This window comes from Chinchilla lanigera, unplaced genomic scaffold (genome assembly GCF_000276665.1).
Source record: "Chinchilla lanigera isolate Chin_1 unplaced genomic scaffold, ChiLan1.0 scaffold00128, whole genome shotgun sequence".
NCBI lineage: Eukaryota > Metazoa > Chordata > Mammalia > Rodentia > Chinchillidae > Chinchilla > Chinchilla lanigera.
The window spans coordinates 1,984,574-2,000,214 of NW_004955529.1; the positions used below are offsets into that span (position 1 = coordinate 1,984,574).

At 35.3% G+C, this 15,641-nt stretch overlaps 1 pseudogene; it reads right to left on the reverse strand.

Moving 5' to 3' along the window:
• Positions 1 to 7,080: 7,080 nt before the first annotated feature.
• Positions 7,081 to 7,825, reverse strand: LOC102028676 (annotated as a pseudogene).
• Positions 7,826 to 15,641: the final 7,816 nt, after the last annotated feature.

Below are 15,641 nucleotides of genomic sequence, written 5' to 3' on the forward strand. Positions count from 1 at the left end.
ATAGTTTAGGATGTGGCAGACTGTCTGAGGAGGTGTGCATGATCTGTTAAATGCAAAATGCTAGGACACATATACAGAACAGTTCCAAAATCCCTGTACATGGAACCAGTCAGAGAGTGATCTTTTCAATGTTTCTTGTGAAAACTTGAACAGATTTTCACCTTCATGAGGAGTGGGAAATAGAAAAGATAGTCACCACTGATTTCTGAACCACTGTGTTCTCTCTTTCAGTGATCCATGCTTAGCCTGTAGAGTATACTTCTTTTCCTACCTTTAGTTGGCCCAAACTTGCCCTATAAAGCATGTTTCTTTTCATTTCATATATTTAATAAATGTGAAACCTCACTATTTTGCACTCCTTTTGACCAAGTCTTTGTTCAGGAGAGAAAGAACTTAGAAACTACCTCTAGAAGGAGACTCCAACACTGTGAAATCCAGTAACAATATGCTGTATTTTGAAGTCTCAGACCTCAGAGAATTTTGTATTTATAAGACTTTTGTTCGATACAAACTTCTCCCTCACAAAACATATCAAACCATGTTGTAAAATATTAGCATCTTCTTTTGGATGAAGTATTAAAAGAGAAAATACAATAATGACAAAATGGAGTTAAATCAAATAGAGAAATGATTCAAATGTTATCAAGTGGATTATATGTTTAAGGAATATAAATTCATCCAAATAGAAGAGGTTTGGCTTACAGAGTGACTGTGTACATTTAGTCATTCTCTTCTTGGGTGCATGAGGGGTGGGATAGTCAGTTCAAATTACCAGTCTTATACAGCTCTTCCCTTGACATTTTATGCCTGTGTATTCCTTATACAAAGCACAGTCCATGGAAAGAGTGCCTTCTGGCTACACAGAAGCATCGTACAACAATGGCTTTAAGTCCTCCATTTTACTGTTCAGCTAATTAGCATTCTGTATAGTGAGAAGCCAGCCTGACTCAGGACCTTGGCTTAAAGAGCAGATGGATTATAGCCACTGCTGCTCAAATGATTCATTATTTAAGTCATTAATTTTCTTGCCATAAACATCTGGTGTTTGATGTATGGAGATACATTGATATTAACTGCAAGTGAGCTTAATAATAGGTTCATTTGCAATTGCTGGTTAAACCCACAGATATGTTTGGAAAATGTGTATTTCAAAGGAAAGGACACTGTATACAAACTACTTGATTTAGAGTCATTCTGTGAGAAATGATTTATTTTGTTCTGTTATTTTTCAATAAAATTTTATTCATGGTTTTATCCTTGTGGCATTTCAGGTCATTTGACATGAGAGCTTGCAAAATGAAAAGCTTTGAAATCTGTAATGTGTGGTACAAATGTGAGACTGGATTATAAATTATTTTTCTAGCCTAAATTATTTTGGAAATTATGTGACAAGAAGATAAACAGCATCACTCTAGATTATAGAATTTTCAGTAATAGTTTTAATACAGTAGGTCTCATTTTATATATCATAATATGCCACGTTTATTGACCAGATTTTTTTCTACCTTCACATACTACTAAGTCACATTTTGGTCCCTAGGCAGGTTCTTGCCAAATATCTAAATAAGGCCTACTGCAACTCTATTAGTCCCCCTTTAACTTCCTCTCAGGCTAAAACACTCCTGTTTTAGTCTCAGGAGCTTTAACATACTAAACAAGTATCCTCAGGAAGGGTCCTGCTATTAGTCATTTATATATTTATTGTAAATATGTTCTCACATCTTTCAGTGATTTGCACTTAAAGATCAATTTTTTTGCTGTGAAATAATAATTCACTTACGAAAGAATTTAAATTGTTATTACACAAATATATATATATATATTTTCTTTCCTTTACCCCTGAAGCTTATTTCCATAAGGTGCTGGCCATTCTGCCTCTGTGTTTAGCTATTCATATTGACTATAGGCAGGGTTTTTTCACCAACCTGTAAGAAGGTAAATGCTCAGACTGATTGCCAAAAACAAACAGTTGTATGAGTTGGGACTAGTATGATATTCACAAAAGGCATCTGGCTTGAAGCACCATGTGGGCCACAATTTCAACATGTTTGTTCCTGTCACTGCTCTTTTCCATGCAATGCTTGCGAATTTGCCAAAGCTGAATTTACTAAGAGGAATGAATTAGCCTGTACTTATCAGCTTCTTGTACGTCAACCAGGACACCCCATTTATCAGAAGTTGTGAGTCAATGACAAGAGCCATTTACTAGGATAATAAAGTCTATAGAAAGGAATCATTATATTGAAGGCTCTGGATTCCAATGTTATAGAAAATTTATTTTAATTTAGTTACAACCAAACTCTTCTGCCAATTCTCCTCACAGTTCATTTCCTTATCTTTTCTAATTTCCATTTTGAGAGATAATATATTTCTTTACAAGGTAAAAATGCCTCAGCATGTTAAGATTTTATAATATATGGAATAATCATTCATCCATCTCATCTTTGACAAAGGGGCCAAAAACTTTAAAAAATGATGCTGGGAAAAATGTGTTTAGAACTATGTATATCCACATGCAAAATATTGAATCTAGCCAGATATCTCTCATCATATACAAAAGTAAAATGTACATGAATCAAAATCTGAATATCAGAAGAGAAAAACTTAATTCACTGAAAGATAAAATAAGTAAAACTCTTGATTACATAAGTACTGGAAATAGACTTTCGGAACAAGACCTCAATTGCTCAAGAAATAACATTAATAATCTACAAATGATATGTCAAATTTAAAAGCATCTGAATCACAAAGAAAACTGAGTGAAGAGACAACCAAGAAAATTGATAAAATTGCCACTTATTCTACAGACAGAGGACTAATATCTATTCTACTTAAAAACTCAAAATATTACACTCCACAAAATCACAGACCCAGTTATAAAATGGATAAGTGAAATGAATAAATCCTTCTCACAAGAAGTACAAATCCTCGGTAAATACATGAAAAAAATGTTCCACACTACTGGCCATTACAAGAAATGCAAATGAAAACAAAACTGAGATTCCTTCTTATTCCAGAGAGAATGCTACCAAGAAATTGAATAATAAACTCAAGCAGGCTGGAGAGAAGAAAAGAAGCCCGTCTACATTTTTTGTTGAAATGTAAACTGGTATAACCATAATGAAAATCAGTATGGAGATTCCTCAAAAATATTCATTTGAACCAGCTATCCACTTCTAGATATGTTTCCCAAAGAATTAAATAACATATCACAGTGACACATGTATACTGACGTTTGTATCAGCTCAACTCATAATGCCTAAATCTTGGAAGCAGCCTCGGTGTTCATCAATAAATGAATGGATTAAGAAAATGTGTTATTTAAACACGATGGAGGACTAGTCTTATGTAAATGTTAAATCCTCACTCTTTACTGCCACCTACAAAATTGAAACAATTGATAAGTTGCTTTTTTACTGTAACTTTATTTTCCTAATTTTTATTAGCAGTAGATCTTTACAGTACATAATGATTATATTCATTATGCAGAATAGGAAAATAGATACATCTTGAGACCGTAGTGTTAAATTAATTAAATCACACTTAGAAACTAAAATATTATATTATCTCTCTTATATGAGACACCCAAATCATAAATAATCAAGAAGGAAAATAAAAAATAGATAATAGGAAATGGGGGGCATAGATCTTTTGCACATAGTAAGAGGAGCAAGAGATGGAGAGAAAGGGAGATAGGCAGGGAAGAGGATATAACAAGAATTAAGATGTGTTAGGTGCACATACTATCTCCACACAGTGAAAGTAATTATGTACTGCAGATGTATGCTAACAAAAATAAAAATTTGAAAAAACAAGAAAACATTGTCCAAGAGAAGTATTAGAGCTTTAACTGTCATTCAGGGCTTATTATGGTTTGTGCCTAGATGGTACCTTGAAGTCTCATGTGGTCATAGGAGGAATATTTCAGAGATGACTGGGATCAAAAGTGTGTGATGTTAGATTAAATACGTAATGCTGAGGTCAAGTGTATATGATTGTAAAATTAACCCATTGATTGATTTGGCATATTTCTGGGTAGGCTTAAAAGTGCCCCATCCTAGGCAAGAGTTGATAAACTTTATAAAATATAAGGGACAGAAGAAGGGTTAGTGTCATTGCTTGTCACTTGTTGCTTGCTGCTTTTACTTTCTTCTACCCGCCATGAGCTCTCTTCTCCTTTATGAAGCTCCTCTGCCATCATACCCCACCTTGAGGACAGCCAATTATGGGCTGAAACCTATACAAACTATGAGCTCAAATGAACATTTTCTCCTTTAACTTTGAATGTCAGGTATTTTTTTTCCTCAGCAACAAAAAAAGTAACTAGGACTTGGCTTAAGTCCAAAAACAGAAACTGTAGTGACTGAGGTGGCCAGGGTCATTTCTAAAGAAAAACTTTAGGCAGTGTCTTCCTATGGCAGTTTCTTTATTATCTTCAGGCCACTGCTTGCCATTCAGCAATAATCCTCACTCTCTACTACCACCTATGGGACTAAAACAGTAGGTAAATTGTTTTTTATTGAACTCTTTTTAATTTTTTTATTAGTAAATGTTTTCATTATATAGTGATTATATTCATGTGAATTGCGTACATGTACATAATACAGATTTATTATTTTTATATTCCATTTTATTCCCATCATTCCCCTATGAAATTACTTTAGATTTTATGTGTATAGAGTTTTCAGAGAACAGTCCATCTGCAAGAAAAGTTTGCAAGACTGACAGTATGCTGCTGATTTTTCATTTTGAAAAATAATTAAACACAATGACTCTAATATGATGAAAATTATTTTATCAATAATACAATGAAAGACAAGGAAATGTATGTAGTGTTACACAAGTACTTATTTTTGAGTGTTCAAATTCTATTATTTCTGTGTTATAGGTCTTTTGGCAGCAAGATGAGCACTGGAAATAATTTGCATTGACATTTTCTGGATTCACAGTGGGCTCAAAAACACAGGTCATGGAAATTATGCCTATATTTCTATAGACTGTTTAAATGTATTCTATTGGCTGCTAAATTTAAAAAGACAGCATATGCAATTGTGATTAACAAAAATGGCTTCTGTCATGAGTGGAGTGGTTCTATATATTTTGTGGTTGGATGAATATGATGAAACAACTTCTATCCATAAATATTTGTGTGTAAATTCTTCCAACAGGGATTCATTTCTTGGTACTAACAATGTGTGATCTTTAAAAAATTCAAATGTCTCTGAAAATCTAATTTATAAAATGTTATCATTTGTTCATTCTTTTGTGTTACGTTCCTCCAGAAAATGAGCTACCCCAAAGAACTGAAGGAATGAATATTTTCAAGTTCTGGAGACCTTTGAAATATTGAATGGAAATGTTGGAAGATGGAAGAGAGGAGTAGAACTTGAACTTGGATATCCTTAAAGTGCAAGTGTTCAAGACATCTAGAAAGCAAATTGTAAGAGGTATCAGAACTGAGAAAGCTCTAATCTAAATTCTAATTTTTCCTAGGATATTGAAACTGCAGACTAACTCATAAACTCACAATATCTAAGAGTTTTCCAGGCCTTTTCTTATACTCCATGATTCATGTCCCAAATATATTCAGAATTTGATTTAATGAATAATGTTCTTCACAGTAAAATAATGATTTTTATCTGTAGTATGAAGGGCTGTGCTCATGGTCCATTGTAAGCTTTCTTAATGCATCTCTCAGAATATCAACCTTTTGTTTAATATGACTGATCTCTAATGTTCTTAAACACCTCTGTCTCATGTTAGTTTTCATTTTTATGGACCGTATGCAAACAGCTCTATAACCATGGATTGGAGGAATTATTGTTATTGTTGCATCTACCCTTCATTTTGGAGAGATAAATAATGACATGTAAGCTTATTTACAAAAAGACATGATAAACTTTTGTAGTATGAAGCGTTCTTAAAATTATACGGATTAGAGTAAGTTTTAAAGTTAAAATTACCTTGAAATGGTTGGGAAGCTTTACCCATATAAACAGTCATGCTACTTTTACAAATTCTAATCCCTCCCTTTTTAGTCTCATATTTTTTCTTGTTACTGTTAATGATAGTCACAGAAAAAAAAATTTTCCTTTTCTGACAATTATTTAAGACTTTTATTAACAGGTGCTTGCAGTTAGTTGAGTTTTGTGAAAAAATAAAATTGTAAACTTTTATTAAATAGTTCTTAAAAATCTCAACTTGAGCAGATATTAAACAATTGAAAAACTTTTAGAGGTGTATTGAGAAAAACTAGACTTTGTTAATAAACATGTTTGTTACTACCTGATGGGGACCACTACAAAGCTGTTTTGAGCAGGACTTAAATTAACCAATTGGCTTTCCATGTTTACTTGTGATTCTGTCCTAAGCCTAGGATCCTTGTCTGGAGATGGGTGGAAGGCTCATAGTAAGTGAAGCTCTGTGAGTCAATGGTCCCTACTGAGACCTGTAATAGCAGGTGAAGCCATGAAGACTCAAGACATAGACAAGGTCAGAGCTAAGGGCACCTGACTTCAACCTCAATTAGACAAAGATAGTAGCCTCAGGTATCTCACTCCTGTGTGGAGGCCTTCCTGGAGTTAACATAGCTCTCATAAGTTGACATAATATCTGACTTGAAGAAGTCCTTGAGCAGTTTCTGCCCTTCTTCAGTATTCCAATCCCTTGTTCTGATAACTAAATACGTATAGGCTGCCCAGATAAGATCTTTATCTTAGCCCAAGAGAATCTCAGATTCCATTAGAGGATTTTGATCATCCTGAAGCCCTGAAAATATATCACTTGTCTCTTTTGTTTAGCCTTCATCATCCACTCCTTTGGGAGATTGCAGACCTGAGCAGTCTGCAATAACTAAGGCATAATATTAACCTGATAATTACCAAAAAGGTACATCCTTAGGTAAAAATAATAAAAACACCATGATGCATAGATAATGCAGATGGTTCTTATCATCTGGTCAATGGGTAAAAAGCAAGCACCTAAGGTTTTCAATTCCAATCTTTTGTTCATTTTTTATTGCTTGAATATTCCTATTCCTTTCTTCTTACTGGAGGACTAAATCTGATGATGGTGGAGATGTTAAGCCAGTATTTTCTCAGCCATGCCTTGCTCAGCCTCAGGAGTGGATGAATTCTCAACTGGTGGATCAACTGCCTTTATCTCTTTGCCATCTTGTGGTTTAGCGTTTTCTTGGTGTCTGCATCAGTAACTGAAGTTGTGACAGTGTTGATATTGAGGTGGTTGCTGGACTTGGTTCTCACCTCCTTGATTTTCCTTATCTTCTTCATTGCCATCCTCTCTAGGCTGGCTTTAAAGAGGGGGGCCCCTGTGGAATCATGGTCTATAATCTTGGTACATATTGTTTCACTTATCTACTTTGTACTCTTGCATCCTTGTTGTCAGCACTGTCCATCACTTCTCCTTGCATAGCAGGGTTCTAATACTGTGGTCGATAACCATGGGGTCTCCCCATGTAGTAAGGTGGGAACCTTCACCAGCAGTAGGGCTGGCATTGTAGGACCTGGCCTTCTTATCACTCATTCTTTTCCCCACTTTCACTATTCTGGTAAATCTTCTGGTAAATATGTGAAGGACCCCTACAACGTGGATAGCATCTATAATGGTTGTGGTCTGGAGCATATTTATCTACTTGAACTAGAACTTCTCCAGGACCTGTTATATTTGCTGCCTCCACACTTTTTTCTCCTTCAACAACATCAAACTGCATAGTCTCTCCATCTCCTACACTGTGAAGGTATTTCATGGGGTTATTCTTTTTTATGGCTTTCTGGTGTACAAATACATCTTCTTTTGTGTTACCATTTTATGTTACCATTTTGTGTTACCATTGGTGAACCATTTTTCAAAAGTAACCTCAAGATAGTGTGTAAAGGCTTTCTGAAACATAGATTCCTGATTCTCATCCACAATAAGCAAAGAATTGAAAGATATACACAATGGTGAAAGGAAAAACATATACATTTATGGAATTTAATAGGAGAAGGTGCACTCAGAGTAAGCAGGTTTATGACAGCAGAAACAAAAAGATTGCATAAATAGGGAATGAAGTGGTCTTGGGGTGGTAGGGAGAAAAGGAAAAATAAGTTATTTTCATTTTTAAAATATATGCACTCTGCCTAGGGCAACTGTCATTGCATTGCTGGATATGATTGACAAAATGATTGAAAAGGTGTGAGTCGTCTTGACTGTATCTATTGTGCATTTGTTGATGGAGCAGTGGATTTGAGGAGAGGATTATCACATGACTCAGAGGACAGTAGTGATCTTATGCTGAAAAGGGTTTTGCCTTGGAGGGTCTTTAGTCTTGGTAGTTATAGTCTTAGTAGGTAGGAGAGGATGGACCACCCCTAATGGGGTAATAGGAAATCTCAAAAGGGTGATGCCAAAAATCCTAAGACTTTGTTTCTCTTATAAGGAAGCATGCAAAATTAGGCATTATGAATTTGTGGTCCCACATATCCCTGTTTTGTTTTTGTAATTGCAGCAGTTGACACAGCATATAGACTATGATAGCCACCATTTCAACATTCTCAGGAGATTGTGAAAGGTCCTGTCACATCACCAGCATGCAAGCCTCTTGTATTGTGTTTTTTAGTTGTCTCCATATCATGAGTATTGTAGTCTGCATGGATCTGGCAGTGTCAGGCATTTTTCCAGGGTCATCCTTGAGAATGCTCACACTGGATGCCCAGATGGGAACAGACTCCACGATTGTTCTGAATTTTTCCTCTCTCCATGGTAACACATTCAAAGAGGGCAGCCATAGCAGTGTCCCATTATCTGTTAACACAAATATACCCTTGACTCACGTTACTAACTACACTGGGCTATCTCACCTTCCTGTTTGGGTATTCTTTTATTGGAGTTGAGCTCTAGGCATGCTTATCAAATATGTCCTTTTGTTGATTAAGTTTTGATGGAGGGTATTTACTTTCTGCAAGCAAGATTTAAAAACTGATTGTAAAGATAGAAAGATCTAATTGTGCATGTGGAGGCAATCATATTTCTCCTTTTTGTTTTTGTAATTGCATTACCAGCCACAGTTGTCTTCTGCACTGACCTTTCCAAGGCCATTGACTGCTTACTATATTTCTAAATAATTAGCTATCTATAGTATTTTCCCCTGTGAAGAAGTATCCATGACTGGATGGGGAGAATGGACATTGTTCTCACCTAGCTGCTTTGAGTTGAGAAGGATCATTTAGGGGTGACTACAGTCAGAGTTTTTCTCAAGAGAACTTCTCTAATAGGTCTCAGATAGACATCATGTTGTGGCTCAGCTGATAAAATCTCTCTTTATAAGGTTGATCTGGTTGTTCCTGGCAAAAGGAGTCTACCGCATTTGTTGATGGTTCCTTCTGCATGATCACTTGGAGTTTGGCAGCCACTAGGCAAGAATAAACAAATTTTCTTAGAAATTAGAACATACACAATCAAAGGATGAACACTAGAATCAAAATTCAGGTTGAGCAAAGAGCCAAATCTGTTTTGGCTGTTCAGAACACAATTGTTCTTTAGGGACTGTTCTTTAGGGACTAGAATAGGACTGTAACCTGTTGATTTTTAAACTCTTCTACTGATAGAGATAATCCATAAATCTGTTATTTTGTCATAAGTATCTCTCCAGTTTTAGCTTTAAGAGAGAGAGGTGATTATGAAGCACAATTTTAGCTAAAGAATTTAAAGATTTTTGTTGAGCTTTTATAGATTTACTGTAGCTTTTTCTTAATAAAACATAACAGTGGCCAGCTACTTGTGTAACTGGAAACTGAAAATTAGTTGCTGAATGAAACTCCTTCTTATATCTAGCTTATTACTATGACACTGTTTTATATATCTTTTTATGCTTTTCCATTGGATTTCAAGATCAAGTTAAATGGATACTTATATTAATTAAAATTGACCTCTTGCTGTCTATCAAGATCAGATAAGTCTCCTCAGGGTTTACCTTGGAACTATGTATTTTGCCTCTCAGTTCTTCTATCAGCATCAGCCATCAGAAGGAGTCACAACCTTTGCTTGACAACTGTATTCTGTGAAATCATGGGAGACTTTTCCCTCTAGTGATCCTCCTTTGGCACCTTGTTCACTGCATTTCCTTCCCCCCAGGCTCAGCAGTCTCCTTGGTAAGGAGGTTGTGTGACTTACTAGAGTGTAAGATATTGAAGAAAAGTTTCCCTCATGTCCTGGCTCTTTGTTGGCCTTCGAGGACCAAGACCAAAATATTGACTGTCCTCCAAGTTACCTTTCTAGCTTTGATCTGCAAACTTCAGTTGTTGAACACTCAAAAGATATCAGTGACATTAGTATTATAGGGGAGCAGTAAGCTTAATTATTATCATTTTATCTGGATATCAAGCTGTTTGAAGTATAACATATATCCTGAAGACTGTTATTTCTTACCAACCATGCTTGTTTTAGTGGTTGAATTACTGCAGAATGTTAATCGACATCAGTTATATAGTTTTACACAGAAAACCTGGGATTAAAAAGTCATACTTTGTAATACGTGGTATTTCAGCATAAAAGTCATGATGTTATCATTAAGTACCTGTCTTAGGCTAGAACAGAGTGAAACAGAGCATTTACACTACATGAGGATTTTATTATTTTTGATGGATGGTTTCATGTTGGTTTGACATATACCACTTAGTACAAATATCTTGAACACAAGGGATAGGCAGATATCTTTACCTATAAGAAAAGGCATCTCACAATAAACATTCCCAGTTTTATATTTTAGAAGTACTGTATATCAGGAAGGCATGAATACATTTAATACATTTTGAGATTAACTATAATGAATTGCCATAGCTAAATGAAAATTTGTTTCTTAATTTAGATTTATACAAAAATCATTCTTTATAATTTTTTAATCTTCAAAATAAAAGGAGAAAAATATTAACAGACAGACAACCTTTTACAAAATAGAAAAAGAACAGTACAGACTATACAGAGTTACAAATAAAGTGGTAGGAAATTAACAATGTTTGTTGTGTTACATATTGATATCTTCAAAGTGGTTTCTCATGAAAACAGATAGAGACATGCAATATTGAACAATCAAGGACTCATTGACAGTTTCTTTCAGCAAAGAAATAGAAGACAGTAGAACAACTATGTTAGCTATCCTGTATAAACATACAAACAAAACTTTTCCTTCTTTCCCTTCTCTTTTCCCACTTCCCAGGTGCCCTTAACCCTTGAGTGATTTCCTATCATTTCACAAGGTCTATCATACCTCCGAGCTTAAATTAACTCTTTCAGATTTTACACTAGTGAAACAATGCGGTGTTTGCACATGCATATCTGATTTATTTCACTTATGAGTGTGGTCTCCAGTTGTGACCATTTATCTGTAAAAGCCTCAAGTTTATCTTTCTTTATAGCTGTGTAATATTCCATTATATAAAAATACAACAATTTTCTTATCCAATCCTCGGTGGATGGACATTTGGGTTGCTTCCCCAATCGAGCAATTACAAATTGTGCTGCTATGAACATAGGTGCGCATATATCAATGTGATATGATGTTTTGAGATCTTCTGGGAAAATACCCAGAAGGGGAACAGCTGGGTTGAATGGGACCTCTAGACCTAGTTTTCTGAGGATTCTCCAAACTTATTTCCACAGTGGTTTCACCAGCCTAATGATGCTGAACATTTTCTCATGTATTTATTTGCCATTTGTATTTCTTTATCTGAGAAGTGTGTATTCATCTCACGTGCCCATTTTTGGATTGGGTCTTTGAATTTGAGGGGGCTGATCTTTTTAATTCTTTATATGTTCTACATAGAAGCCCTTTGTCTGAAGGACAGTCAGCTAAAACTTTTTGCAAGTGTTTGGGTTTTCTTTTTACTCTGCTGGTGATTTCTTTAGATGTGCAGAAACTTTTCAGTAGGATGAGATCCCAGTTGTTGATTCTTTCAAGTGTTTCACGTGCAAGTTGGTTTTTGTTCATGAACTCTTTGCCTACCCCCATGTCTTCAAGGTTTTTACCTACTTTCTCTTCCAGCTGATTTACTGTTTTGGTTTTAATATTGACATCTGTGAACCACTTTGAATTGAGTTTGGTGCATGGTGATAGGCTGGGGTCTATTTTCAGTAGGTAGCAAGGTAGGTATTAGTATTTGGCAGGTAGCAAGCCAATTTTTCCAGCACCAATTATTAAAGAAGCTTTCGTTCTTCCAGTGAGTTTGTTTGGCCCCTTTGTCAAAGATGAGGTGGCAGAGCGTGTTTTTGGTTGTCGCTGTTTCTTCCAGTCTGTTCCATTGATCCTCAGGTCGGTTTTTCAGCCAGTACCAGGTTGATTTTATGACAGTAACTTTATAGTATAATTTTAGGTCAGGGATTGTGATTCCACTTGACTTGTCCTTTTTGACCAGGATTGCTTTTGCTATTCTGGGTCTCTTCTGGTTCCAGATGAATTTAAGGCATATTTTCTCAAGATCTGTGAGGGATGCTAATGGTAGTTTAATGGGAATTGCATTGAATCTGTACAGTAGTTATACGAAAATCATTTTTAATGAGGAAAACTTACAGTCTTTTTGGTAGAAATCTTAACCTTTTGACAATGACCAATGTAAACATATCACAAAAGTACATCAAACAATTTTTATTGGGTGTCACTCATAAGGCTGTGGGAACCACTGAGTCACCCTTAATGAAAAAAGGCTTGAATAAGATTTTTTTCCCAGGCAGCTTCTCTTTTATTCACCAAGAGAATTAATGTTGAAGAGCTCCCCAACCCTAAGGGATCTCTATTTAACTACTTTAACAATATTTTCATAATCTCTGAGAATGAGAGCACAACAATTTACACATTATTTTTAACTAATAAAAGATTCTCAAGTTATTTTACTCAGTTGAAATATGTATTACATTTGTGAAACTAATCTGGATCATAAAATTTTTTGATGACCTATGAGAGCCAGATCATAGTAACACATTACTTTTAACCTGTGAAAGATTATCAAGTTATTGTACACAGACAACAATATGTATCCAATTTGTTAAACCAATTTGGACATCATTTTGATCAGGTGGCAACCTGGAAGGAAGTACATCCTTAGTTCTAATGACATCTGTAAACCAGTTAAACTTATAGACAAATATTTTAAAAATCCAAAAATCCAAAAAGAAGAAACAACTTCTGAGCTCCAATGAAATAGCTACTTACAGATTAGACAGACAAACAAATACACATAAGAGTATTTATTTATAAAATTAGAGTGCACTCATGTGTACTTGTCCAGTTGAATTATAATGTTTTTTGTTTTCAAATTTGTAACTATAAATAAATTTTTCAGAACGTTTGTAGGTCAATTAACAGAGATCTTTTGTAATGAAAATCAGAAGAAATAAAAATTTTTACACCTATGAAAGTAAAGACAGCTTTTAAGATGAGCCCTAGGCTGACAGTTTATCCCATTGTACTACCCACCTATTCGTGCTATTCATTGATTTTCTGATAGCCATAGTTGTTGGATAATCACAGCTTGAAGTAGTTTTAATTTTGGCTGGCCTAGAACTCCACCATTAGGACCTAAGGGGTGAAAAGTTAAAGCCTCATACTCAGAAATGGTAGATCCCTTAAAGGCCAGAGGTGTTTCGTTTTCCTGTGGCCCACATTTATATTTTTTCCCTTTTGAGACTGTATTTTCAATATGCAGTTCAGCCTGGCCTTGATCTCACTATGTAGCCCAGGCTGGCCTTGAACTCACAGGGATCCTCCTGACTCAGCCTCCTGAGTACTAGGATTACAAGCATGTGCCTCCACACCTGGCTCACATTTACATTTGAACACAAGTGAGGAATAATTTTTTAGGGCAAAGAATGTCTGAACATAACTATTTTTCCTCTTTATTTTTTATTTTTTATTCCTCTTTATTCTTTTACTTTTCCTCTTTATTACAATACAATTTTAGTTGTGAAAAGCATCATAATCAATATTTCCCTTTGCATTTACAAGAATGGCTCTGCATTTGTACACTACTAATTTCTTTAGATAAAATGTAAATGTTATCAATTTGTTCTCTTCAAGATGTCATGCATAGTTTTTAAATTGTCTGCACTTAAACAAGGAAGAAATTGAGCCAAGAAGCTATAGCTTCATGTAGGATTTAAGAGATGCAGGAAGTTGGTCAGCTGAAGCTGATACTCTTGGCCATTGCCGTGCCTTAGCAAAATCTTTGGGCACTTCCACTTACAATTGCAAAATTTTTCTCTTCCATGTGGGGAAGCGCAACCGTACCAGTTAAAAGAATTCAAAAGGAAAAGAGGCTCCTCCATCTTGTTCTTCAAAATCAGAGGTTTAATTCATAAGGCTAGTAAATAAAGAAAAAGATGGTGGCAAGTGATGTAAACCCATGTCTAGCTGAATGATTTAATGTATACTGTAAGCCTATTAATTGGTGCCACCAATACTCAGGGTGGGATTCTGTTTATCCTAGCAGCTGAATAATTCCATGGAGGCTCTCCTATTTATTGGTGCCACCTCAAACCAGGGTGGGGTACCCTTAATCATAGCATCACCCAAAAACACAAACAGAAAAATAGCTACTAAAAAAACTGGTTAATTTTTTTAAAAGATAGCAAATAAACATAACACAAATGTGAAAGAAAACCCATTTAAAAAACTGAGGTAAGCAGAGGCCAGGTTAATTTCTTTAAAAAGTAACAAAGTACAACAAATAAAGGCATGGGCAATAAGAACCCATAGGATGAGCAGAAACAGCTAAAAAGAATAGCAGAAGACTATATTACCTTTCCTCATGCCCATAGCTCTTCCAGGAAATTCCTCTCTGGTGCCTTAAGACAAGTCCCCTGATTCCTGGCTTAGTGGAAAGACTGAGAACAAGGAGAGAAGAAAAATATGCCTCACAGAGAAAAACGAAAATTGAGCCAAGCCAGGTGTGGTTTTGTATGCCTGTAACCCCAGCACTTGAGAACCTCAGGCATAATTGCTTTGAGTTTCAGACCAGCCTGTGCAACATAGCAATCTCAAGATCAGCCTGATCTACATAGTGAAACTCTAATTCAAAATAATAATAATAATAATAATAATTAATAATAAAATTTTTAAAATGTAGAAACTTTGCCAAACATACGCCTTACCTTTGTCTCCAGTACCACAGATTTACTCCTGGATGGCCCATCAGAATGTTATTGGGTAGCTTCTTCTAAAAGTTGCCTTCCAATCAAATGCTTCTGGGCTTTGGGCTACTTGGCTCTTCTGGAGTTGTTTTCCAGGTTCTTCTGATGTGAAAAAAAGAATTGAATGAAACAAGCAAAAAGCAGTGGAGTATTTACCTGCAAAAGTAAACATGAAGAGTTAGAAAGAAACAGGCTATTTTATCTGATATGAGCAAGTGATGTTCAAAACTGTGAAATATGATAAGACAAGGTTTATTAGTCAGGATTCTGAAATCCCAGTTGCTTTTCAGCTTCAGCTGGAATAGGCACCCTGTGTATTAACTGATTTAGTCTCTGAATCTCAGATTACTTTAGGAAGTACTTTATTAGTCAGTAGTCTTCACATATTAGAGAAAAGCTCCAAAAACTCCAACTGGGCCAACAAAAGTCAATTTGTTTTGAATCTTATTTAGCATTCAGTAACC